This window comes from Schistocerca serialis, chromosome 8 (assembly GCF_023864345.2).
Source record: "Schistocerca serialis cubense isolate TAMUIC-IGC-003099 chromosome 8, iqSchSeri2.2, whole genome shotgun sequence".
Taxonomy (NCBI): domain Eukaryota; kingdom Metazoa; phylum Arthropoda; class Insecta; order Orthoptera; family Acrididae; genus Schistocerca; species Schistocerca serialis.
The window spans coordinates 516,888,121-516,914,099 of record NC_064645.1 but is presented as its reverse complement, the minus strand read 5'-3'; the positions used below and the strand labels follow the sequence as shown (position 1 = coordinate 516,914,099).

General features: G+C 41.3%; 1 protein-coding gene across 1 annotated transcript in view; it reads right to left on the bottom strand.

Annotated features, from left to right (window-relative positions):
- Window positions 1–25,979, bottom strand: part of LOC126417100 (uncharacterized) — a 905,013-nt gene that overhangs the window by 736,600 nt on the left and 142,434 nt on the right. The gene's annotated exons all lie outside the window — the stretch shown is intronic.

Sequence of the window (25,979 nt, the reverse complement as noted above, 5' to 3'; positions counted from 1 at the left end):
ATTTTAATGTATTCCCCTATCTTTGCTCTTCAAATTGTGCTTTTCTGTGTTATCGTGTGAAATATTGTGACAATAATGGCGTGTGAAAAACGTAACACTCGGCTCCAAAGTAAACTGAGAAATGACAGTGAAAACGAAAGCAGTGTGTTGGCCCCACCATGTAATGAATTAACTAATATTCAAAGCAGTAATTTGGTAACTGTGCATAGGGAAATGGAGCGGGCGTCAAACAATGGCGTAGGCAGTGAAACAGGTAGTGAACAGGGAAGCATTATCGATCGATCGGTCGGCAACAGCTCGCCTCAGGAATCCGAAATGATAGGACACAATTTTGCAAACACTGTAGATTCAGGTTTTGCGTCCTCACCGTTTTCTCAAATGAGTCAAGACACGTTTTCCGCTTGTCAAAATGTGAATGTTGCCGGTGCAAATTCACTGCCGAAAAGCACTGAGGAACATGTTTCAGACACCAGTGCATTGTTATTACAGTTAATGCAACAAATGGGACAAAGGCTACAAAAGTTAGACACAACGCTTGAACAAAATCAGAGACAAACACAGCAAAAGCTTCAAAAGTTAGACTCATTGGAACAAACTCTCGAACAAACACGTGAGGATTTAACTGCTGAGTTACATAACATTGAATCGAAATGTCAGAAAGTGTGTAATGACGTAAAAACACAAATTTGTGAGCATTTTCAACCTATTTTTTCGCGGCATGAAAATGCATTACAGAATCACGAAGCAGCCATAAAAGAACTGCAAACCATTGTTCATGAAAATCATGAGACCTTGTGGGCTAAAATTGACTCAGTTGCATCTACCGATTCGGTTACGCAACTTGCAAAAACTCAGGAAAACTTAAAGGACACAGTAGATTCGATTTCAACACAAATGGACACTCTGAAGCTTGGTTCAGAAAAACACACTGAGGAAATGTGTTCATTATCAGAGAAAGTAGTTGAACTTTCGGATCAGCTAAATAATTTATCTACGAAGGTAGATGATAATCTGAATGACGCAAAACCGGTAGTCTTTAATGACACAGAACAGAGCGAACAAATTAGGAAACTGAAACAAAATCTGAATCAAATTGATACGCAACACCAAAGAGAAATCCGGGAAGTACAAGATCGGCTGACACAGGTAATACAAGAATTACGTATTTCAGAAGACACTCGCGCTCCAACACGGGAAGAGGAACTTAGAAATACGCAAAAGCCACAAAATAATAACACAGGGCATTTCGGTAATTATGAAAGAAATTGGCAAGGTACACCGAATTTTGAGATGGAACCGCCGACACGACGTAACTATGACCGAGATGCTACTCGCCGACACGATGATTTTGACTATAAGCTGTTCATTACTACACGTAAATTCAAAACATTTAAGAATTCTGGCAACGACATTCATCCACAAGCATGGCTCCATCAATTCTCTCATTGTTTCCCTCCCAACTGGTCATTGGAGCACAGGTTAGAATTTATGTGTGGCTACTTAGAGAATGAACCAGGTGTAAGAATGCGATCGGTCATTCACGATTGTCACAGTGAAGGAGATTTTTATCATGCCTTCCTCTCAGCGTATTGGTCTCAAGCTACACAAGACCGTGTAAAACATAACATCATAATGATGAAACACTTCGAACAATCTGAATTTTCCAGTCTTGTGAAATATTTTGAAGACATGTTGCACAAGAATCAATACCTGTCAAACCCATACAGCCCCTCAGAACTCATCCGCATTTGCTTAATCAAACTGCCTAAACATTTACGACATATTATTTTAGCAGGACGTTGCAAAGACGACATTGAAGCTTTTCAGGGACTGTTACAAGAACTGGAAAGTGACACTGACAATCGCGGAACGCAGGAGCACAACAATTACAAATCACATCCGTCACAATTCCGTGACGACAGAAGCAATAACTGGACACGACAAGGCTATTCTTACAACGCAAATCGTGACCCAAACAGACACCACCCGTATGACAACCACTGGCAGAGTAATAGTTACAGAGAAAGATCGCATTTCCGTAGTAATGAATATGACAGAGATTACCAGAGAAACAGACAATATGGGAACCAAAACAATTATTATCAAGGGAGGCAGAATAACTTCAGACGCAACAGTTCGGCGCACAGTTACGATTCAGGGAGAAATTCTCCACCGCGTGACGGACAAGGAAGAAACTACGGAATCTACCGACATGACGACAGACGATATAATCGTAACGACAGACCTGAATTGCATCAGAACTGGCGGGATTCAAACAGAGCAGGGCCCTCTCGTCAGAGTGAATTTGTAGAAGTTAGGTCTCCTAATCCCAATAACGACGCGCGCCAACAAAGGAACAGACAATGACTCGCACCGCAGGCAGTCGCGTGCGCCGGCTGGCTCCGAGAAAAATAACATTATAACTGGTACTGCTAATGAGATTTTAATGCAACATTTTGGTTACCTGAAAATACATTCTGTATTTAAAGTACTTTCTGTGAGATACCAGATGACACAGTGGTTAGTTTATGGGACAGCTACACGATTTATATCACGACGTTACTAATGTGTGACAATTTACATTGTTGCTTTTGCGGAGTATCTGTTTTATATCTGCACAGTTTTTCTGTATTATTCTGGAAAGTAAAACATGTTTTAATAGTAACTTTTGTGGAATAGCTACAAGGAGACAGCCTTTTCCATAGCACAACAATACGTTACAGCACAGTACTTTCATCATCACAACAATAAGCGTAATAACTAAGATATCTCTACGCAAAGCATTTCACTTTTGTTTATCATGAGGTAAGTACATTGACTTCTGCAGAACTTAGCTTTCGGAGGACGATAACTATGACACTTCCACAGAGATTATGTTGCAACAAGACGCACATTTAGCGCTACAGGACACGTATTTGAGTCATTAATTTTGTACTTAAAACATTTATTTTTAAAGATTTTTTTCATTACAAAGAAAGTTTTCAGTGATACATTTCATTTCATTGCTGTAATCTGTAACACCTGAGGGTATAATTACATTAATCCTCAGGGGGGTACACGCTCACTTTGTGTACCATGTGTTTGGCAAGCACAAGGAGCCCTAGCTAATATGGTATTTGCTTATACAACTTTACACTTCAGTACCATATTTCTCTAACACACAATTACACAGCTATCTGATTATTTGACAGAGAAACAAACATTTTTTTTACTACGTCAGTGACAGATGTTTACGCAATTACAGAGTTGGATAACTTCACACTTATGAAATTGTATTTTGTCTGTACTTTGTAAACTGTTCATATTTTTTTTGGGACCATTGTGATACTATGAGAGCTTTGAATGATGTATTTGATATGGATTCATGATTTTTAAAGTACGTTTGAGGCAGATGACACTTTTGACATGAGCAGAGAATTTTTTTAATTATTGGAGGAAGCTACGACGATTTTGAGATTTGACTGAGGTGTTATGATGTTATTTTTACGACGACGATGTGTATTATGCTGCTGAGGTATGTTTACGATTAATAGGCTGAGGCTATATGAGTTATTTGATTATGCTTCATATTTATAATGACGAAATATTGACGAGTGTCGATGGATATGTATATGTGTAATAAGGTAAGGAGTAATGAATAGTGGGTAGGGACTCTTGACTTGTGAAAAAGGATGTTGGAAACCAAGAATCGTACTTTAGAATTATGAAATGTGTGTACATGTGTGAATCATGTGTGAATGTATCACAATGCCACTGAAAATTTTTTTGGACACTGTTATATTCATAGGATTTTGTTTCTACACATTTGCAAAGTAAATTCTCGACCTGTGAAATTTTGTATATATGACTGTCACTGTAGCGGAAACTGCTGTCGTAAATATTTCCGTACGAAAGTTAATGCGTCGTGGGCACCCAGGTGTGTCAGACGCCTGGAGAACAAGCCATTAGTGTGAGTGCCTCGTCAGAAGCACAGGTAGAAAAAAAAGAAAGGGAAGGCCATTGTCCGCGCTACTGACATCTCCTTGTTGAAAGCATACTGTGGAGCTCGTAATTTATGATATTTACTGAAATGCCTAATGAAACGATGAGAAACATTTCACAGCTATTGCCTTGCTAGTTAAGAAAAATGCCATATGGCTTGCTTTATGTATTTATTTACACATTTTGTTTAATATCAAGTTTCTAGCTGCACTGCAGCATTGGTTAAAATAAAATTTTATAGATGTACTAATATAAATATTTTCTGTCTACAGATCGAGTATATAATAATTTTTTTCAAAAAAATGAGGGAGCACAAAGCGACATTTACCTTCACAGGAACTGCATTCATAATTTTCTTTTCAAGTACTTGGTAATCTCTTTTGTAGAATAAATTGTGATGCATCACTCTAATGTTAAGATGTGACATAGGTATTAGACATGGCCATTTTAGTGTAATATTTTTTCTGCTTGCGCTATGTCACGTTTAGGTATAAGTTGCTGCTGTTTGCCTGGCATAGTGTTATTGAATTTGACTTTTGCTAATTTATACTGTAGCTTGCTTTGCAACTTTCCATTTTTTTCATTGCTGTTTATAATAATTGTTTTACGTGCTGCTGCATTGCCTCGTCCCTTAGTTTAGCATCTGAGCTCAGTAGATTTAAGTTAGCTTAAGAGGGGGTAGACTATATGAGAAACTGACTATGGAGAATAGGTAAAGAATGCATTGTGAAGTTATATAAAAAGGATTTGGGCCCAAATGAGTATTGTACAATCAGAAATAATTATTTTGAAAGAAATATGAACAGAATACAGAAAGCATGCTTGGATAAGATTTTTTTTGGTGGAAGCAAAGGTTGAAATAAGACGAAAGATCTATGGAATGAAGTTTTGGGATGGACTGCAGTACCAAATGTTACACTGAAAACGAACCCTGTCCTTTCCTTTTGTGTTATCCCAGTATGTGTTTGTGTACCCTTGTGTATTTGTTTTCTTCCTGTCTCTGTGTAGTTTCATAGAATTTTTTTTCTCTTTTAATATTAAGCTACATTCACTATGATGAGGAATACTGTTATCCTCGAATGTAATTGGCATTAATAATATGTTATTTACTTTGTAAAGATGTTAGACATTATTAATTCTGTTCTGTTCAATGCTCATGTGTGAAGTTGATGTTTCAAAAGTTATTGTGATCTTTTATGTATGTACTCATGTCATAATTCCACTGATGTATATGTTAGTTCGATTCTTTTGTAAAGCCTGTACTACAAATGTTATCTGTATTGTTATGTTCTTTAATGATGTATTTTGTACCTTTGTAATTGTATTTTCATGTTGTAAATTTATAATTGTACAGACACCAGTTCTTCAAATTAAGTTACATTTCACTGCACACGTTTCTGTTGGTCATAGTATATGGACAATATCTGAGAAGTAGGGACTGTTCGTGTTTGCACGTGTGTTAATAATTCTGCAAGGGACTGGATAACAGCATTGCTAGTTCTAAAGACAATTCCAAAAACTTTGTGAGTGCACAAGTGGTGTTTTATGGACTTGCTATATTCTCCGCAAGACTCTTCGATGGTGAATGTGCACCTGCACAATCGCAACAGATGGCTGCTGGCGTTCTCTACAAGGACTACAGTGGGTCTGCATCTATGATGACCCACCAACGCCATTATTTCTACCAGGACTACAGTGGGTCTGCTCTGTGATGACCTACCTACCAATACTCTTCAAAACTTCGATTGACTCTGCTGTGGGTTTGCTCTGTTGTGGCCCATTAGCTGTATGCATGTCGAGAGTCAGCACTGTCTTTCCGTTGGAAGGACAACACTACTTCTTCAAGACTGCATGGAAATCCACTACTTCCGTGTGCATTTTCTTCTACTGCTCAGACTTTGAGAAAAACACTATATTTTACCGTAATGAATGATCAGGACTGTCTTTATGGACTGTGACAAAATTTTAGCTTTTGACCAACGTTGTATCAATAAGTGTGTGCATTTGATGTCTTTGTTATTGTAATTATGAAAAATTTTTTTCAAATCTGTATTGGGCACTGCCCAAACCAATTTGTAAAAATTTTTTGTGGGGAGCATGGGGGCTATGTAAGTAGGCTGTTTATGTTTTCTCTATGTAAGTAGGCTGTTTATGTTTTCTTATTGGCAACGTTACGTAGCGCTCAAAATGAAATCACTGGCTGTGCTGTGTGCAGTCTGTGGCTAGTTTGCATTGTTGTCTGCCATTGTAGAGAGGCAGCTGGCTGTGAACAGCGCGTAGCGTTGCGCAGTTGGAGGTGAGCCGCCAGCAGTGGTGGATGTGGGGAGAGAGATGGCGGAGTTTTGAAATTTGTCATGAACTGCTATATTTATATATGATGATATCAAGGTAAATACATTGTTTGTTCTCTATTAATATCTTTCATTTGCTAACTATCCCTATCAGTAGTTAGTGCCTTCCATAGTTTGAATCTTTTATTTAGCTGGCAGTAGTGGCACTCGCTGTATTGCAGTAGCTTGAGCAGCGAAGATTTTTGTGAGGTAAGTGACTTGTGAAAGGTATAGTTTAATGTTAGTCAGGGCCATTCTTCTGTAGGGAATTTTGAAAGTCAGATTGCGTTGCGCTAACAAAATATTGTGTGTCAGTTTAAGCACAGTCGTATGTAAAATTGTTGAAAGGGGACGTTTCAAAATTCCCGCATCTCGTGGTCGTGCGGTAGCGTTCTCGCTTCCCACGCCCGGGTTCCCGGGTTCGATTCCCGGCGGGGTCAGGGATTTTCACTGCCTCGTGATGGCTGGGTGTTGTGTGATGTCCTTAGGTTAGTTAGGTTTAAGTAGTTCTAAGTTCTAGGGGACTGATGACCATGGATGTTAAGTCCCATAGTGCTCAGAGCCATTTGAACCATTTTTTTGTGTGAAATCTTGCGGGACTTAACTGCTAAGGTCATCAGTCCCTAAGCTTACACACTACACAATCTAAATTATCCTAAGGAAAAACACACACACCCATGCCGGAGGGAGGACCCGAACCTCCGCCGGGATCAGCCGCACAGTCCACGACTGCAGCGCCCAAGACCGCTCGGCTAATCCCGCGCGGCTTGCGGGCGCAAAATATTATTCTTATTCGTGTTTATGTAATTAAATTAAAGTGAAGATTTGTATATTGCATCAGTACGAGGGCAAATGTCCGAACTGAAGTTAGTAATAAAGTCTGTTTTGAGTCAAATTAAAATTGTAAAACAATTACAAGCTTGTCCATCACCAGTGATCCCTGGCTTCCTATTTACTTTAAAGAACTGTGGTGAGATTTTAAATTTAGATTTTCTGAAGAATTGAGTAGTACTACGGTTCGGGCACTTGCCCTGTTCCCCTTGTCAGGTCGTGTGACTAGGGCCTCCCGTCGGGTAGACCGCTCGCCTGGTGCAAGTCTTTCGATTTGACGCCACTTTGGCGACTAGCTCGTCGATGGGGATGAAATGACGATGATTAAGACAACACAAGTCCCTGACCGGAGAAACTCTCCGACGCTGCCGGGAATCGAACCCGGGCCTTTAGGATTGACATTCTGTGGCGTTGACCACTCAGCTACAGGGGGCGGACCCCTTGTCAGGTGACATCGAATGCCTGGTCCACGTTTGAAATCACTGGGCTCTCCTGACGGACCAGTTCTGCCGTTGCCGCTTCTCCACTGACAATACTCCCCGATTCATTTTGTGCAGGACGGTTCGCTTGCCGTGACACTTGGTTGTCAATTCTGCGCTCCGGGTACTTTTGATCAGAGAGTGAGGTGTTTTCTAGTTTAACGGTACTATAGTGATTCAAACTGGATGTGGAGATGTGCCCCCTGAGGTGGCTGACGGGCGTGGTGTGTGTATGTGTCCGCGCGTGCTGCGCGCGCAGTGCTGTTTTGCACAGGACAGGGGCGACCAGCCAAGGACGTCGCCTTCCGGCAGAGCGGCCATGAGGCACGCGGGTGGGTGGGCGGTCGGTCGCTGTCGCGCTCCCAACTGAACTGGCAGCTATTGATCAGACCGCGTAGCGGACCGTGAATAATACACGGGACCTCGGTCCGCGCCGATTGGAGCCGTTATTGCGCCCACTGTGCTCTGCTGGGGGGTGGGGAAACAGGCACACACAGTCACATACACACGCGCGCCCTGCTGCCACAGCGCGTCACTGCCGCTGTTTAGTCAAGGGTCTTTGACTCGCGCCAGGTCATCTAGGGGGCGATGCCGTACGTGTTTCCAGGTCCCAGCAACGTTTTATTTATCGGAATACGGAAATACCGCGTGGTTCTTATTAAATTTCAGCTACTCACCGACATCTACATCTACATTTACATGGTTCCTCCGCATTTCACAAGTGCCTGGCAGAGAGTTCATCGAACCATTTACATGTTACTTCTCTCCCACTCCACTTTCGAATGGCGCGTGGGAAAAAAGAAAACCCAAATCCTTCCGTTCGAGCTCTTATTTCTCTTATTTTATTATGATGATCATTTCTTCCTACGTATGTGGGTGTCAACAAATTATAGGGTGATCAAAAAGTCAGTGTAAATTTGAAAACTTAATAAACCACGGAATAATGTAGATAGAGAGGTAAAAATTGACACACATGCTTGGAACGACATGGGGTTTTATTAGAACAAACAAAACAAAAAAAGTTCACAAAATGTCCGACAGATGGCGCGTGAAAGATCTCTTGCACGCGTCGTTTGGTTATGATCGTGTGCTCAGCCACCAATTTCGTCATGCTTGGCCTCCGAGGTCCCCAGACCTCAGTCCGTGCGATTATTGGCTTTGGGGTTACCTGAAGTCGCAAGTGTATCGTGAACGACCGACATCTCTAGAGATGCTGAAAGACAACATCAGACGCCAATGCCTCACCATAGCTCCGGACATGCTTTACAGTGCTGTTCGCGACATTATTCCTCGACTATAGCTATTGCTCAGGAATGATGGTGGAAATATGGAGCATTTCCTGCAAAGAACATCATCTTATTTTGTTACGCTAATTATTGCTATTCTGATCAGATGAAGCGCCATCTGTCGGACAATTTTTGAACTTTTGTAATTTTTTTGTTTCTAATAAAACCCCAAGTCATTGCAAGCATGCGTGTCAATTTGTACCTCTCTCTCTCCATTTCTCCGTGATTTATTCAGTTTTCAAATTTATACTGACTTTTTGTTCACCCGGTACTTTCGCATTCGGAAGAGAAAGTTGGTGATTGAAATTTCGTAAATAGATCTTGCAGCAAAGAAAACCGCCTCTGTTTCAGTCACTGGCATCCCAACTCGCGTATCATATCAGTGACACACTCACACCTATTGCGCGATGACACGAAACGAGCTGCCCTTCTTTCCACTTTTTCGATATCCTCCTTCAATCGTACTTGGTTAGGATCCCATATCGCGCAGCAATATTTCAGCAGAGGACGGATAAGTGTAATATAGGCTGTCTCTTTAGTGGGTTTTGTCCCATCTTCTAAGTGTTCTGCCAACAAAGTGCAGTCTTTGTTTCTCCTTTCCCAAAATATTATCTATGTGGTCTTCTCAATTTAAGTTGTCCGTAATTGTAATTCCTAGGTATTTAGTCGAATTGACAGCCCTTAGATTTGTGAGATTTACCATATACGCAAAATTTATCGAATTTCTTTTAGTACCGATGTGGATGACCTCGCACTTTTCTTTGTTTAGGATGTAACTATCGTATGGCAGAGAAACTTGGTAGATATGCTAATGCGTTAATGCGGAACCGATCTACGCTAGAAAAAAATTAGTTCCATTTTTGGGCACCATATGCTTATGTGGCGCTGTACAGGATCTCGAGGATGTTTCTCGCGCTGATACTGAACAGATTGTGTAAGTGGCGGTTAATAATAAAATCTACAACTACATCTACTTGGATAATCTGGAAATCAGACTCGCAAAGGGTTCATCGAACCTCATTCACAATAATTCTCTATTACTCCAATCTCGTGCAGCGCTCGGAAGAAACGAACAGCTGTATCCTTCCGTGTGAGCTCAGATTTCCCTTATTTTATTATGACGATCGCTTCTTTCTATGTAGGTAGGCGTCAACCAAATATTTTCTCATTCGGAGGAGAAAGTTGGTGATTGAAATTTCGTGAGGAGATCCAGCCGCAATGAAGAACACGTCAATTTTAATGATGGTCACCAATATCCTGTATTTAAGTGACACTCGCTCGCCTATTTCGCGATAGTGAAACCTCCGCTGAGAAAAATGTATGAATGATTGTGCTGATAAAATGTTTCATGCCACCCATTGCTAGCGACAACTCGTTGTAAATCCGAAGTATTTTCAATCTTCTTTATTGTAATAAAAACTCTTAATATGATTTGCATGAATTGTTATATAACTATCTGAGAAGGCAACATCCATTAGCCACCCTGTAAGAGACGAGTGGGCAGGACCCCACAATAGGTATTTAGTTGAATTTACAGCCTTTAAATTCGATTGATTTATCGTGTAACCGAAGTTTAACGGATTCCTTTTAGCACTCATGTAAATGACCACACACTTTTCGTTATTTAGGATAAATACCAATTTTTGCACCATACACATACATTTTCTAAATTGTCTTGCAATTTTTTTTTTTTTTTTTTTTTTTATCTTATGATGACTTTACTAGTCGATAAACGATTGCGTCAGCTGCAAACAACCTCAGACGACTGCTCAGATTGTCTCCTAAATCGTTTGTATAGATAAGGAACAGCAAAAAGCCTATAACACTACCTTCGGGAACGCCAGAAATCACGTCTGTTCCACTCGATGATTTTCCGTTAGTTACTACGAACTGTGACCTCTCTGACAGGAAATCACGAATCCAGTCACATAACTGCGCTGATATTTCATAAGCACAAGTTGGTTGTGATGTAGAGTATCAAAAATTTTTTGAAAATCGAAAAATACAAAATACGGAATCAACTTTAAATCCCTTGTCAATAGCACTCAACACATCGTGTTGTTTTTTTTTTTTTTTTTTTTTGAAGTAATTCATAATGTTAGAACACAATATACGTTCTAAAATCCCGCTGCGTATCGACGTTAATGATATGTGCATGTAATTTATTGGATCATTCCCACTTCCTTTCTTAAATATTGGTGTGACCTGTGCAACTTTCCAGTCTTTGGGCACGGATCTCTCGTCGAGCGAAAAATTACCGAGCTATCAGTTTAATAAGTCACGGTGGCAGAACACTAACACTAATTCTATACAGACGAATAGAAAAACTGGTAGAAGCCGACCTCGGGGACGATCAGTTTGGATTCTGGATTTCGTAGAAATGTTGTAACACGCGAGGCAATACTAACCCTAAGACTTATCTTAGAAGATACGTTATGGAAAGGCGGACCTACCTTTGTAGCATTTGCGGACTTAGAGAAAGCTTTTGACAATGTTGGATGGAATACTCTCTTTCAAATTCTGAAGGCGGCAGGGGTAAAATACCGGGAGCGAAAGGCTATTTACAATTTGTATAGAAACCATATAGTAGTTATAAGAGTCGAGAGGAACGAAAAGGAAGCAGTCTCCGATGTTATTCAATCTGTATACTGAGCAAGCAGTAAAGGAAACTAAAGCCAGATTTGGAGTAGGTGTTAAAATCCATGGAAAATAAATAAAATCTTTGATGTTAGCCGACGACATTGTAATTCTGTCAGAGACAACAAAGGATCTGGTAGGTCAGCAGTACGGAATGAACAGTGTCTTTAAAGGAGGATATAACATGAATATCAACAAAAGAAAGACGAGGGTAATGGAATGTAGTCGATTTAAATCAGGTGATGCTGAGCGTATTAGATTAGGAACTGAGACACTTAATGTAGCAAATGAGTTTTGTTATTTGGGAAGCCAAATAACTGATGACAGTGGAAGTATGGAGGATATAAAATGCAGACTGCCTATGGCAAGGGAAGCGTTTCTGAAGAAAAGGAATTTGTTAACATCGAATATAGATTTAAGTGTTAGTGTATGGATTGCAGCCACGTATGGAAGTGAAACATGGACGATAACTAGTTTAGACAAGGAAGGAATAGAATCTTTCAAAATGTTTTGCTACAGAAGAATGCTGAAGATTAGATGGCTAGAGCACGCAACTAATGAGGAGGTAATAGAATTAGGGAGAAAAGGAATTTGTGGTACAAATTGACTAGAAGAAGGGATCGGTTGGTAGGATACGTTTTGAGGCATTAAAGTAATATCAATTTAGTATTGGAGGGAAGTTTGGAGGGTAAAAATCGTAGAGGGAGGCCCAGAGGCTAATACACTAAGCAAATTCAGAAGGATGTAGGTTGCAATAGTTATTCAGAGATAAAGAGGCTTCCACAAGATAGAAAAGCATGGAGAACTGCATCAAACCAGTCTCTGGACTGAAGTCCGCAATAACAACACTTCCGTTCATAACATAAGGTCTGCATTTTCAAGTCTACCTTCGTTAACAAAACTGTTGATAAATTTAGCCCGGACGTTATCGGCTATCCTCAGTTGTGACATTTCCTTCTTCGTGTTTAAAACGAACTCTCATTGCAACATAATTGTGAAGTGCTACAATCTGTTTTACAATGTGTTCGCCACAAGCTACACTGACATCTAATGATTTTGTGTGGTATTGTTCACTTATTATTCGCTGCACGAAAAGTATGCTCAACATATCTAGGAGCTAAAGTCAGCCGAGAAGTAAATATCTATTTTTTTCCCATAAGGCATCTTCTTTTCGCCGTAGGGTATCATTAAATTTTCCATCAGCCCAAATGTTTCGTTAAATATTTTTAGGTCAGCACGTAGCTGCTCTGAAACTGAAAGAAACGTTACAAAGAAACGCGCGCACCACTTTACGTTGTTGAACTCTCTTTCTAGATCGACAGATCCTATGAACGTGTCTCAGTTTTTCTATATTCTTGGTTCCTTTATCAACCACAACGGCAGAATTGCGACTCTAGTGCCTTTAGCCTTCCTGAAGCCAAACTGATCGTCATCTAAAACATCCGCAAATTTATTTTGCAATCTTCTGTATATTATCCTGTCAGCAACTTGGATGCAAGAGCTGTTAAGCTGATGGTACAATAACTCTCGCACTTGTGGACTCTTGCTGTCTTCTGAAATGTGTGGATGATATTTTTCCGAAAGTGAGATGGTATGTCGCCAGACTCATACACTCCACACACCAACGTAAATAGTCGTTTTGCTGTCACTTCCCCCAATGATTTTAGAAATTTAAATGGAATGTTATCTATCCCTTCTGTATTATTTGGTAGTCAGTTTTTCAAAGCTCTGTTAAATCCTGATTCTAAAACTGGATCCCACATCTCTTCTAAATCAACTCCTGTTTCTTCTTCCATCACATCAGACTAATATGCCCCGTCGTAGAGAATTTCAGTTTACTCAATCCACCTATCCGATCTCTCCTGTGCATTTAACAGTGGAGTTCCCATTGCACTCTTAGTGTTATCACCCTTGCTTTTAATTTCAGCAAACGTTATTTTGATTTTCCTACATGCTGAGGCAGTCCTCCCGCCTGTAATTTCTTTTTCAATTTCTTCTCATTTTTCAAGCAGCCATTTCGTCTTAGCTTCCCTGCTTTTTCTGTTTATTTTACTCCTCAGAAATTTGTATTTCTATATTCTTGAGGTTCCCTGAACATTTTTGTACTTTCTCCTTTCATCGATCAACTGAACTATTTCTTCTGTTACCCATGGTTTCTTCGCAGTTATCTACTTTGTACCTACGTTTACCTTTCCCAATTCTGTGACTGCCTTTTTCAGAGATGTCTATTCCTCCTCAACCGTACTGCCTCCTGTGCTGTTCCTTATTGCTTTTTATCTATGGCCTTGGGCAACTTTAAGCGTACTCCATCATAGCTTAGTACTTTCGTATCCTACATCTTTGTGTACTGATGCTTTCTGAGTAGTCTCTTAAATTTCAGTCTGCTCTTTATTACTGCTACAACGTGATCTGTGTCTATATCTGCTCCTGGATACGTCTTACAATCCAGTATCTGATTTCTGAATCTCTGTCTGACCATGATGTAATCTAACTGAAATCTTCCCGTATCATTCAGACTTCATTGTTGGTTACATTACCTAAATTAGCTAAACACATAATAAAGTATAGGTAAGAAATACACGTGTGAGTAAAAAAAAAAAAAAAAAAAAAAAAACTCGTAAATGGCATGAGTGAAAAAGATCTCACGTCCCAATTTCGTTTTCGTCCCGGAAAATATTTGCGTAAATGGTTCAAATGGCTCTAAGCACTATGGGACTTAACATCTGCCGGCCGAAGTGGCCGTGCGGTTAAAGGCGCTGCAGTCTGGAACCGCAAGACCGATACGGTCGCAGGTTCGAATCCTGCCTCGGGCATGGATGTTTGTGATGTCCTTAGGTTAGTTAGGTTTAACTAGTTCTAAGTTCTAGGGGACTAATGACCTCAGCAGTTGAGTCCCATACTGCTCAGAGCCATTTGAACCAACTTAACATCTGAGGTCATCAGTTCCATAGACTTAGAACTACTTAAACCTAACTAACCTAAGGACATCACACATATCCATGCCCGAGGCAGGATTCGAACCTGCGACCGCAGCAGGAGCGTGGTTCCGGACTGAAGCGCCTAGAACCGCTCGGCCACAGTGGCCGGCCATTTGCGTAAAAGTGGGGATAGAACGTCTACTAATAAAAGCATGAAATATACCATAAATTAAAAGTTAAAGGAAAGACACAAAAATCCTGTAAAAAACGTATGCCTGTGTAAGTTTAGTATAAGTAGTAAGTATCTTGATCCAAGTGTCTTAGCGTCGAGGGACCGCTATGTAAATGAAATAAAGACAGAATACATCTAAAAATGGTGAAGTATGAAATTTAAATACAAGCAGGCTACTTAGGCAACGTAGCTGAACATCAAAACAACAATATCAAATCGTTGAGTAGTTGAACCGAAAAATTCGCAACACAGACACAACCGTCATCACGCCTGTTCTCACAAGACTGCCCGTTCGCATCGCCGCTCTTGGTCAAGCAAAATGTCCAAATGTGCGTGAATTCCTAAGGGAACAAATTGCTGAGGTCATCGGTCCCTATACGTACACACTACTTAAACTAACTCATTCTAAGAACGACACACACACACACACACACACACACATGCCCCAGGGAGGACTCGAACCTGCGGCGGGAGGTCCCGCTCGCTCCGTAACATGACACCTCAAACCACGCGACCACTCCCACACTCCCACACTTGGTCAAGCCCCGTACGCTGCGTACGCCGCACCGCGTCACTCGCGCTCGCGATTTTATTAAGCGTGACTTAGCACGCTGTCTTCAAACCAGTTTGTGACATAGGCCTCGTAAGATAGACTAATGCTTGAAACTAAGTTCTTAAGTAATTGCGTAAAAATGCGATACAAATTAAATAGGTAACTCTCATTATTTATCAATGTTAAACTAATTAAAGAGGTATTGGTTTTCATATTTTACATAACAAGTAATTATAAATTCACTACCTATTTTGAAGAGTGGATGCGGGACGCGTAGGACTGGAAGAGATGATGCCAAACAGAAGAGGTTAATAACCGGCAATAATGGAAGTCTGCTGTTCCAGTGTTTTAGAGAGGATAGCTGTTGTTAACTTCTTACTTTTTTTAAAATTATTTACTTAGCGGTCCATCGACGTGACGACGCTTGCATTAAAATATTACTACTTATTTGAACATAAAGAGGAAATATATACTTTTCTTTGCCACGGGGGTTAGCCGAGGGGTCTGGGGCTCTGCAGTCATGGACTGTGCGGCAGGTCCCGGCGGAGGTTCGAGTCCTCCCTCGGGCATGGGTGTGTTTGTCCTTAGGATAATTTAGGTTAAGTAGTGCGTAAGCTTAGGGACTGATGACCTTAGCAGTTAAGTCCCATAAGATTTCACACACATTTGAACATTTATACTTTTCTTTACTTCGTACAGGTTTTTTGTGTGTGTTTTTTTTTTTTTAATTTTTGATTTAAGTCTTATTAGGGATGCTTATGCAGCTGCAAATGTGAATATTATGAACACTGAATGCTGTATTGACCATGTGTACAGTGCATAGTGTCACACACATCTCATTGAAATCTAAGTGAATGTTCGTCAACTTTCCGGTATATTGATAATTTTTACTTTTTGGACCGTCTGACTACAACTCGAATGAAACGCAATTTTCGTGCCATACACGATTAACCTTTATTCTCTAAGGCATCTTCAGTGGCCAGGATTATGTACATATTTTTACTATTTAGTTTACGTTTTGGGGCAATGTACCTATGGTTATAAACAGTTCTGGTGGTTCGTTTTTGCCACGATGTAGTACTGTTTTAAATTTTACTTACAGGTTGCTTAGACGATTTTCTGCATATTATGTGAACTAAATAGTAATAATATGTACATATTCGAGGCCACTGAAGATGCCTTGAGGAGCATAAAGGTGACACGAAAATTGTGTTTCATTCAGTTGTAGTCATACGGTCCAAAAAGTAAAAATTATCAGTATACCGTATTACACGCAACTGAGGAAGACATGACTACAACAGTTGAATAACCGTCAGCTTCTCTGAACTTGTTCACAAATGCGATGGAGTGTCTTCATGTCTACCCATTACTATCAGAATAAAGCATAACTTTTGCTTGAAAATAAACCCGTATGCAAAACAATCGCTCTACAAATTCTATTACAACTAGCAACGTTCGCTTCTCCGGTGGATGAATTTACAGATGGCTTAATTTAAAGGTGTTAATGTTGCATGAAATTTGTTGCGTGCCCCGAGCAATCAACTTCGATTTCAATTAGGGGGTAAAGCTGGGACTAAGTTTGATGGAGATTCCCAGCGCGGTTTCTCAGTGCTTTGGCCGAAACAATGGAGCCGCTTCACAGAACATCGAAACTTTCCCAACTGCTGCAATAGCCGCACATTGTTTCGGAAGTGGTTGGAGAGTCCGCGAGAAGAATGCAGTCCCACAGGTACCGCGACCGCGGCAGTACGGTTCTTCTCGGAGAAAAGTGAAGGATACGCGCTGCAGTTCTTCGAGCGGGCAAGACAAAGCACTCGCATATCTCAATTAACGTTGACGGCATTTTTCTTGAGACGGATACCACAGCTCCACCAAGACACCAACAAAGGAAAAGCAGAAAAGAGTGCTAACTTACTGACACGGAAGTCCTGTTTTCGAGAGACGCGCTCAAATAAAAATAAGTACAATGGACTACGTGCAGATAGAGAATGAATTTATGGTACGAAAGAATGAAACTTTATCCGTGAATCATTGTGTGCCATCTATTAGGTTACCTACTGCTTTGAGTTTGTAATTCAATCATATCCTGTGCTAAGCTATTCATCTCTAGGTATGTACTATAGCCAAATTTTACTAAAAACTGTTTAACACAGATCCTTGTACGTTTCTACTATTTTCCCCCTCTTTCAGCGTCGAATAGACTACTCCATGATGGTATAGGAAAAATTCCACTAACATGTCTGTTAAGGGCTCATTATTAACATCTTTCCCCGCCTCTTATATTAGTTTCATTCGGTATTTTATCTGCTTACTTCACTTTTAGCCTTTCTCCACCACATTTTACATGAAATATCGTTGCCCAGATCACGAAGAGATTAAAAGAAAGTATTACGTGAAAAAAATCAGATAGTCAAGGGAGAGGATAATTGTGTAGAGAACTGAAAAGTAGGAAAAGGAGAGGAAGGAAAAACAGTAGGAGAATATGGTCTGGTGCAAAGTAATGAAAGTGGAACCCGCCTGGTAGAATTTTTCGCAATGCGTAAGGTAATCGTCGATAATTCTTTGTGTAAGAATCATGAAAGACGTTGGTGTATGTGGAAGGGTCTTACACACACTGGAAGGTTTCCGACTGATCATATAGTCGGGAGGCAGAGATTTCGGAACCAGATTTTGTACTATAAGACATTTCCTGGGGTGAATTTAGTCTCTGACCATAATTAATTGGTTAGAAACTGTAGATAAAAACTGAAGATCATTTTCAGGTAAAACACATCCCTGAAAAAGAGAATACAGTCATAGGCATCGTCACCTGCTGGAGTAAGTCACGGAAAAGAGGAATAAATCGTCCATATCTTGTCCTAATCGAAAATTTCGTAGGAAAAGCACTGTTGAGCATAGATAAGCAGCAGGACAAAGTTGTGGCGCAATGAGAAGCATAACAGGAAAATCAATTTTCCAGCATTGAGAGCCAGAGGAGAGGAACTCATCTGCTAAACGCACCCATTCTTCATCCATTTTGGGCTGAGAAAATGTGACGATAAGCTTAAGAACTCGGTCTGTTTGAATTGCATGGACTGACACAAATGAAAGGAAGTTTTGCCCTGTGCGAAAAGGCATAACTTCCATGTAGAAGCTCGGTGTTCGATTTTTGATAATCATTCGAAGAAATTCAGTGGCTTATACTGCTATCATCTTCTGGGGACCGGTAGTAAGAAGGAAAAACGTTACTATAATGTCTTCGTAGCTACGAAGATTGTTTTTAAATACGTCACCTGGACATCACTTAAGAGGGCTACAGGTAGCTCCACGTCTAAGGCATTCACAAGATTTTTCTGGGCCGTGTAGCACACGTCAGGAATCTTTTGTCTGACACAGGGAACAGTTTGTTTCACGGAAGTGGAAAGGAATGTTGCATATCCAGAAAATGAAAGGAATACACCAATGGAGATACAATGGTTCGTGCAAAATGGAGCTCTTTCTAATACAGCTAATATTATCCCGGATTTCCTCCACAAACATTTCGGGGTACCGTATAATGCCACACAGAAATCCATAAAGTTTCCCGGGCGATTCAGTATAGCCGTTGCACATGCCGTGTATTACTCCCTGTGATCATTTCTTATGAAGACATTTGACGGAGGCGGTCTGCAGCAACAAACGAAGTAATCTAATATAACGGCAAGCGGCTATCACAACAGTTTTCCGGGGAATCACGGATGACTTGTGTGAGGGTCGTTGGAAACACTATAGTTCGCCTCCAAGAGGTTGTACATTAACAAAGTGGGCACGTTGAGTATATACTGCACAGTCGCTGAGCATACACATTCTGAGTTGACATTTTTGTTTACTGAAAGTTATACAAACGATTTTCAGTTCATGACATTTTACGCGTGACTCTGTTAATATTTGTTTATATGCACTTAACGTAATTTGAGCTGTTAGCCCGTAAGTATTTAGATTCATGAGCCGTATGCAGTGAAATAGTAAGGTGCTGGAAAGAGGCACACCTGCGCCAGTGTCTGCGTAAATCTTACGGTTTCATTTTGTGTTATGTAAATATTGTTACTACGCTCCTTGTGTTTTAGAAATGTCTGTTTTTGTTAACCAGTCATTACTGTCTCACTAATTATGTAGTTCGAAGATGTAATGCTTTTTCATCATACGTTCCAGACAAAGTGCTACGGCGATGATCAACGAGAAATGTCGAAGGTGCCGGTTTATATACATTATTTTACTTTCAGTCCTTCTCGATGCGACGGAAAAAGGTTAACACATGGTCAAGTGCCACTCTTCCTTAGCTTATAAATGGTGAAAAACCGTGTCTCCTTTCTATTGTGTAGTGTTCCATTACTTTAAGAAAACTTAAATTCTTGTGGAGACCAAGGTTTTCTATGTTTGTGTAAGGTTATGAACGGTGAAGCTGAATTCATTGGGGTATGGTATGTAAGTGTGGAGTATATGGCAAGTGGAGCAGTGTAGTTTTATCTTTGCTGATCTGAGTAGTTACCAAGACGCACTCGAGACATTATGTGTACGGAATGCCACCAGTAGCGAGTAAATACGCAAGGGTGTTATCCAGCAATTGTACGGATTGCTGAGAGGGTTTTATCTGACGCCAGTTTACCGAGGAAGGGGTGAACGATTTTGATTTTCTTGTTTGTGTTAGAAACAATTTTTTTTTTGTGCCATTTTAAAATATTACTTAAGAGTTAGTGGGAACATTTCGGTTTTGCCATAATTTCGCCATAAGACACAAACTTTCAGTGCATAGCGCACATCTAATCAACAGAATAACTGAGTTTAACAGGTGAAAGAGCAGCCATAATAACACGTTCTACACTCCTGGAAATGGAAAAAAGAACAAATTGACACCGGTATGTCAGACCCACCATACTTGCTCCGGACACTGCGAGAGGGCTGTACAAGCAATCATCACACGCACGGCACAGCGGACACACCAGGAACCGCGGTGTTGGCCGTCGAATGGCGCTAGCTGCGCAGCATTTGTGCACCGCCGCCGTCAGTGTCAGCCAGTTTGCCGTGGCATACGGAGCTCCATCGCAGTCTTTAACACTGGTAGCATGCCGCGACAGCGTGGACGTGAACTGTATGTGCAGTTGACGGACTTTGAGCGAGGGCGTATAGTGGGCATGCGGGAGGCCGGGTGGACGTACCGCCGAATTGCTCTACACGTGGGGCGTGAGGTCTCCACAGTACATCGATGTTGTCGCCAGTGGTCGGCGGAAGGTGCACGTGCCCGTCGACCTGGGACCGGACCGCAGCGACGCACGGATGCACGCCAAGACCGTAGGATCCTACGCAGTGCCGTAGGGGACCGCACCGCCACTTCCCAGCAAATTAGGGACACTGTTGCTCCTGGGGTATCGGCGAGGACCATTCGCAACCGTCTCCATGAAGCTGGGCTACGGTCCCGCACACCGTTAGGCCGTCTTCCGCTCACGCCCCAACATCGTGCAGCCCGCCTCCAGTGGTGTCGCGACAGGCGTGAATGGAGGGACGAATGGAGATGTGTCGTCTTCAGCGATGAGAGTCGCTTCTGCCTTGGTGCCAATGATGGTCGTATGCGTGTTTGGCGCCGTGCTGGTGAGCGCCACAATCAGGACTGCATACGACCGAGGCACACAGGGCCAACACCCGGCATCATGGTGTGGGGAGCGATCTCCTACACTGGCCGTACACCACTGGTGATCGTCGAGGGGACACTGAATAGTGCACGGTACATCCAAACCGTCATCGAACCCATCGTTCTACCATTCCTAGACCGGCAAGGGAACTTGCTGTTCCAACAGGACAATGCACGTCCGCATGTATCCCGTGCCACCCAACGTGCTCTAGAAGGTGTAAGTCAACTACCCTGGCCAGCAAGATCTCCGGATCTGTCCCCCATTGAGCATGTTTGGGACTGGATGAAGCGCCGTCTCACGCGGTCTGCACGTCCAGCACGAACGCTGGTCCAACTGAGGCGCCAGGTGGAAATGGCATGGCAAGCCGTTCCACAGGACTACATCCAGCATCTCTACGATCGTCTCCATGGGAGAATAGCAGCCTGCATTGCTGCGAAAGGTGGATATACACGGTACTAGTGCCGACATTGTGCATGCTCTGTTGCCTGTGTCTATGTGCCTGTGGTTCTGTCAGTGTGATCATGTGATGTATCTGACCCCAGGAATGTGTCAATAAAGTTTCCCCTTCCTGGGGCAATGAATTCACGGTGTTCTTATTTCAATTTCCAGGAGTGTATATTTGTCTTCTCTCGGGGTTAACAGTTTCACTAATGTCAAAATAAAAGTAAAATATTGGCATAAAACAAAACTTAAACTATGAAAACCGTGTTGATATATATATATATATATATATATATATATATATATATATATATAATTTTCATTAAAAAAAAGTGAGGCTAAGTATTACAACTTTTATCTAAAATTTCACTGTTATATCTAATTGCCTTTCATGGAATGAAACTCAATTAGTTTTTGTAATATGATTCTCAGGTTGTTATATAAACCGTATTTCTGTAGGAAATATGCGTATAAGGCACCGTCTCCATTTTTGCAGTAAAGGCGAGTTGCGCGGTGCATGACAGCGCTTACGAGAGAGAGGCAGCGGCAGGCCTACAATAGACAGATGTCTCTATGAATCATCTGGGGGGTGGGAGGGGGGGGGGGCTGCACTGAAGGTGGAGTGCGTAATCATTTCGTAGGTCGTGTCATTAACACGACTGCCGACAAAAGGACCAGAGCCCTGTCTGACATCTGTCGCCAGAAAAGATTATAAGGAGTTAATCTTAAATAATCTTTTCTCCCTTCCTGGCAGATTAAAACTGTGTGCCGGACCGAGACTCGAAATCGGGACCTTTGCGTTTCGCGGGCAAGTGCTCTACCATCTGAGCTACCCAAGCACGACTCACGCCCCGTCCTCACAGCTTTACTTCTGCCAGTACCTCGTCTTCTACTTTCCAAACTTTACAGAAGCTCTCCCCCGAAGTTTGGAAAGTAGGACACGAGGTACTGGCAGAAGTAAAGGCGGGGCGTGAGTCGTGCTTGGGTAGCTCAGGTGTTAGAGCACTTGCCCTCGAAAGGCAAATGCCCTAGTTCGAGTCTCGGTCCAGCACACAGTTTTAATCAGCCAGGAAGTTTCATATCAGCGCACACTCCGCTGCTGAATGATAATCTCATTCTGGAATCTTTTCTCTATTTTATAGTTTTGACTAAAAGAAAATATTTTGTATAGAAACTGTTAATACTATTCTTTCAAAAGACAGCAAAGTAAATTATGTTACACCTAGCGTCAGGGACTATTGTGAAATTTTGCCCTTGAATTTAAGTTCCTCTTATGCTGACGAACCTAATGACGTAAAACGGTAAGCATAGACAGCAGAATTAGTGTTAGAGTTAATTATTCGTGGATTTAATAGCCGCAAATTCAAACATTTAATCATTTTGCTGGCACGTTAATTTTATTAAACAATTAATTCTTTTAAATTTTTTTGCTTGGTCATAAGTTTTTACTTTCACTTTCGTCAGTTATGACGACGTTAAATCTACAAATGTAAGCCTTCTTCGTTTGCCATTACGCTGGCAAAAGATTTTTGTTAAACAATATATTTTAAGATGCCTATGTATTTAGTTCTAAAGTTTTTATTATAAAAACACCTATGTCTTTCTTCACAACGTAGTTTCATTGGTACTTACACTGGCATGTCATTTCGTTAAACTTATTGTGTAATGTCAAAGAGGACTGGTGTATGAAAGGTAAGTATTTTCTCATATCCTTTAAATTTTATGCAAATGGTTCAAATGATTCGAATGGCTCTGAGCACTATAGGACTTAACATCTGAGGTCATCAGTCCCGTAGAACTTAGAACTACTTAAACCTAACTAACCTAAGGACATCACACGCATCCATGCCCGAGGCGGGATTCGAACCTGCGACCGTAGCGGTCGCGTGGTACCAGACTGAAGCGCCTAGAACCACTCGGCCACACCGGCCGGCTTTGTCCAAATATTTTTCGTCTGAGAAAATCTTGTTAACATACACGTAAGAAAATATGCTTCCCTTATGATCTGTAGAATAATTTCAAGAAATCTATGCTGCCCCATCGACAATGTTATTACATGAAATGACCGGTAGAGACTGCTTCACCATTCTCTGTCACTCATATCAGCTGCATATATTTTTAAAACCAAAATGGGCAGTACTGACTGTTAGATTGTGGCTGAAAGTTTTGCACGTATCGGATTGCGGGACATCGTGTGTTTTGTAAGAAGTGCAACCGAAAAGGCGTAGCTCATGCTGAGTGGCGTTGGGGATGGAACCCAGTTCGTGAACGGCGTGTCTTGGAGTTGCGGTTGCCGGGAGGTAATCTCCGACGCGCGACTGCAAAGGTGTCTTAGTGCCTACTTGAGACGCGGAAAGTATCTATTCAGCTTGAATATGAACAAGAATCCTATCTTTGCATTTTCATGAAACTTTGCATTTCACAACATCTTAACAGTATTATTGTCTGGCCAATCCTGTGTATGCCGTGTGGGATTAGCCGAGCGGCCTAAGGCGCTGCAGTCATGGACTGTGCGGCTGGTCCCGGCGGAGGTTCGAGTCCTCCCTCGGGCATGGCTGTGTGTGTTTGTCCTTAGGATAAATTAGGTTAAGTAGTGTGTAAAGCTTGGGGACTGATGACCTTAACAGTTAAGTCCCATAAGATTTCACGCACATTTGAACATTTTTTAATCCTGTGTATTACTTGCCCTACTATGCGCTGTATATTTTACGTCAGCGAATAGCAAAAGACGACGAAACTCTGTACCAGCCATAGAAATTCTAAGTATTTGTACGCCATTTCAGGACAACTTTTGTTCTATTCCTTTCTACTGTTATGCTTCGAGGCTTACTTTCGTCACATTGCCCACGAACTTGATGCCGCCGCTCCGAAGACATATTATTTAGGCTAAGATAAGGGAACTTGGTATTCTTGTCCTTCGCTTCCTGACTGATGTCTCATACTGACTGTGAAGTCTGAAGGTTTAAATGTGACTTTGGCTACAGCATGAGGCGTTAGTTTCATATCTCAGAGTGCCTGCTCTGAGCAGTTCCCACTTATCTCGTTATCTGTGCACCTTGGACGCGAATTTCAGTGAGTTATATCTCATGTTTGTTCGAAAATCCGAATTGTGCAGATGAGGGCCTGTGATCTGTTCTTCTTTCAGTCTTCCTTCCTAACGACGTCAGTCGAAGCCCCACATATTTAACTTTCGTAATTCGCGTTAACGTCCAGTGTTTTCGTTTTTTCAAAGGTCACATTGCGGTTAGATTCCATGTAGGTTTTGCATTTGAATAAGTTGCTAGTATAGTGATAAACGTTACCATTTATGACTCCTACTTCCCATAACTTCTCCCGTGATCAGGCGACCCTTGTTCAAGAAATATATCAGGAATGCATTACTGTACACTGTTATTTTAATGTGATGGCGTCTGTCCTCTGCGCAGAGACCAAATTTTAATGGAATGTTGCGTAACATGCAAAGTTCTTCATTTTTACCACGAGCAGTGTTCGCAGGTTTCTATTTCGGAGCTCAAACCGTTACTAATGTCGGTTAATTTAAATTGATGACTATGTCATTATGCAAATTTAATGATTTAAAAAGCAAGCTAACTATTTAAAGAGCAGGTAATAAAACACGTCTAAATCTAATGTGATGATGGTTTGTGCGTCTGTAATTTATTATTGTACCGTTTTTACACAAATAATCTATCACAAACAGACGACATGTAATCAGCTCACTTTCACTTTTAAAATAAGATTATGGGAAAACCGAAAAAAATACGTTAAATTATATTTTATTCTGAGGTATGTGTATCTGAATTGTTTATAAATTTAATTTGCTCCTCAGTTGCTCGTGGCGAAGGCTGCATCTACGTCTTAGGGAAAACGCTTTGCTGCTTGGTGGTTTTGACCAGCCACTGCTCTGTCTGCTCTTTCCGGTAAGTACTTTTTACCACACTAAATTTTATACCACATTACTTTCGCTACAACAGCACGCCTTTTAGGTACTTACTTACTGGAAAAACTTACGTCCCAGATAGAAATGATGACGTCCCTTTCGCTAGTCTTTCTTTGTGGATCCACCAAATTAGCTTTCTAATACCAGGTTGTTATATTTAAAGTGCAGCCACTAACGCAGGTCCAGTGTGGGCGGGAATTATCGTATGGCAGCGAAACTTGATAGATGTGCTAATCCTTTAATGCAAAACCAATTTACGCTGGAAAATAATTAGTTCCAATTTTGGCCACCGGTTCAAATCTAGCACTGTGAATCCAAGAGAGATGTATAGGAATGTTACCATACGTGATGGATTAGGAACGAGATGTGAGCAGAGAAGTTCAGACAAATGAAGAAGGTAAAATGTTGATTTTATCGCTAATCGCCGCTTTCACAATTTGTTCAGTAGGAGCACCGAAAGCGTCGACGAGATATTGCATCCGTAAAGTGTCGTGATCAGTAGTTGCTCGCAGTAGTTCCGGTGATATCTGAGCAATGTGTTCCAGTATCCTGGCTTTCAGATCACGTACAGACCGAACGTGTACCTGCTAAATGCATTCTTGTACATATACCCATACACAAAAGCCACATGGTTTCATGTCAAGTGATCATGCAGGCCGTGCATCTGGAAGGCTCCTGGAGATTATACGAGTACGCTCGTGGAAAG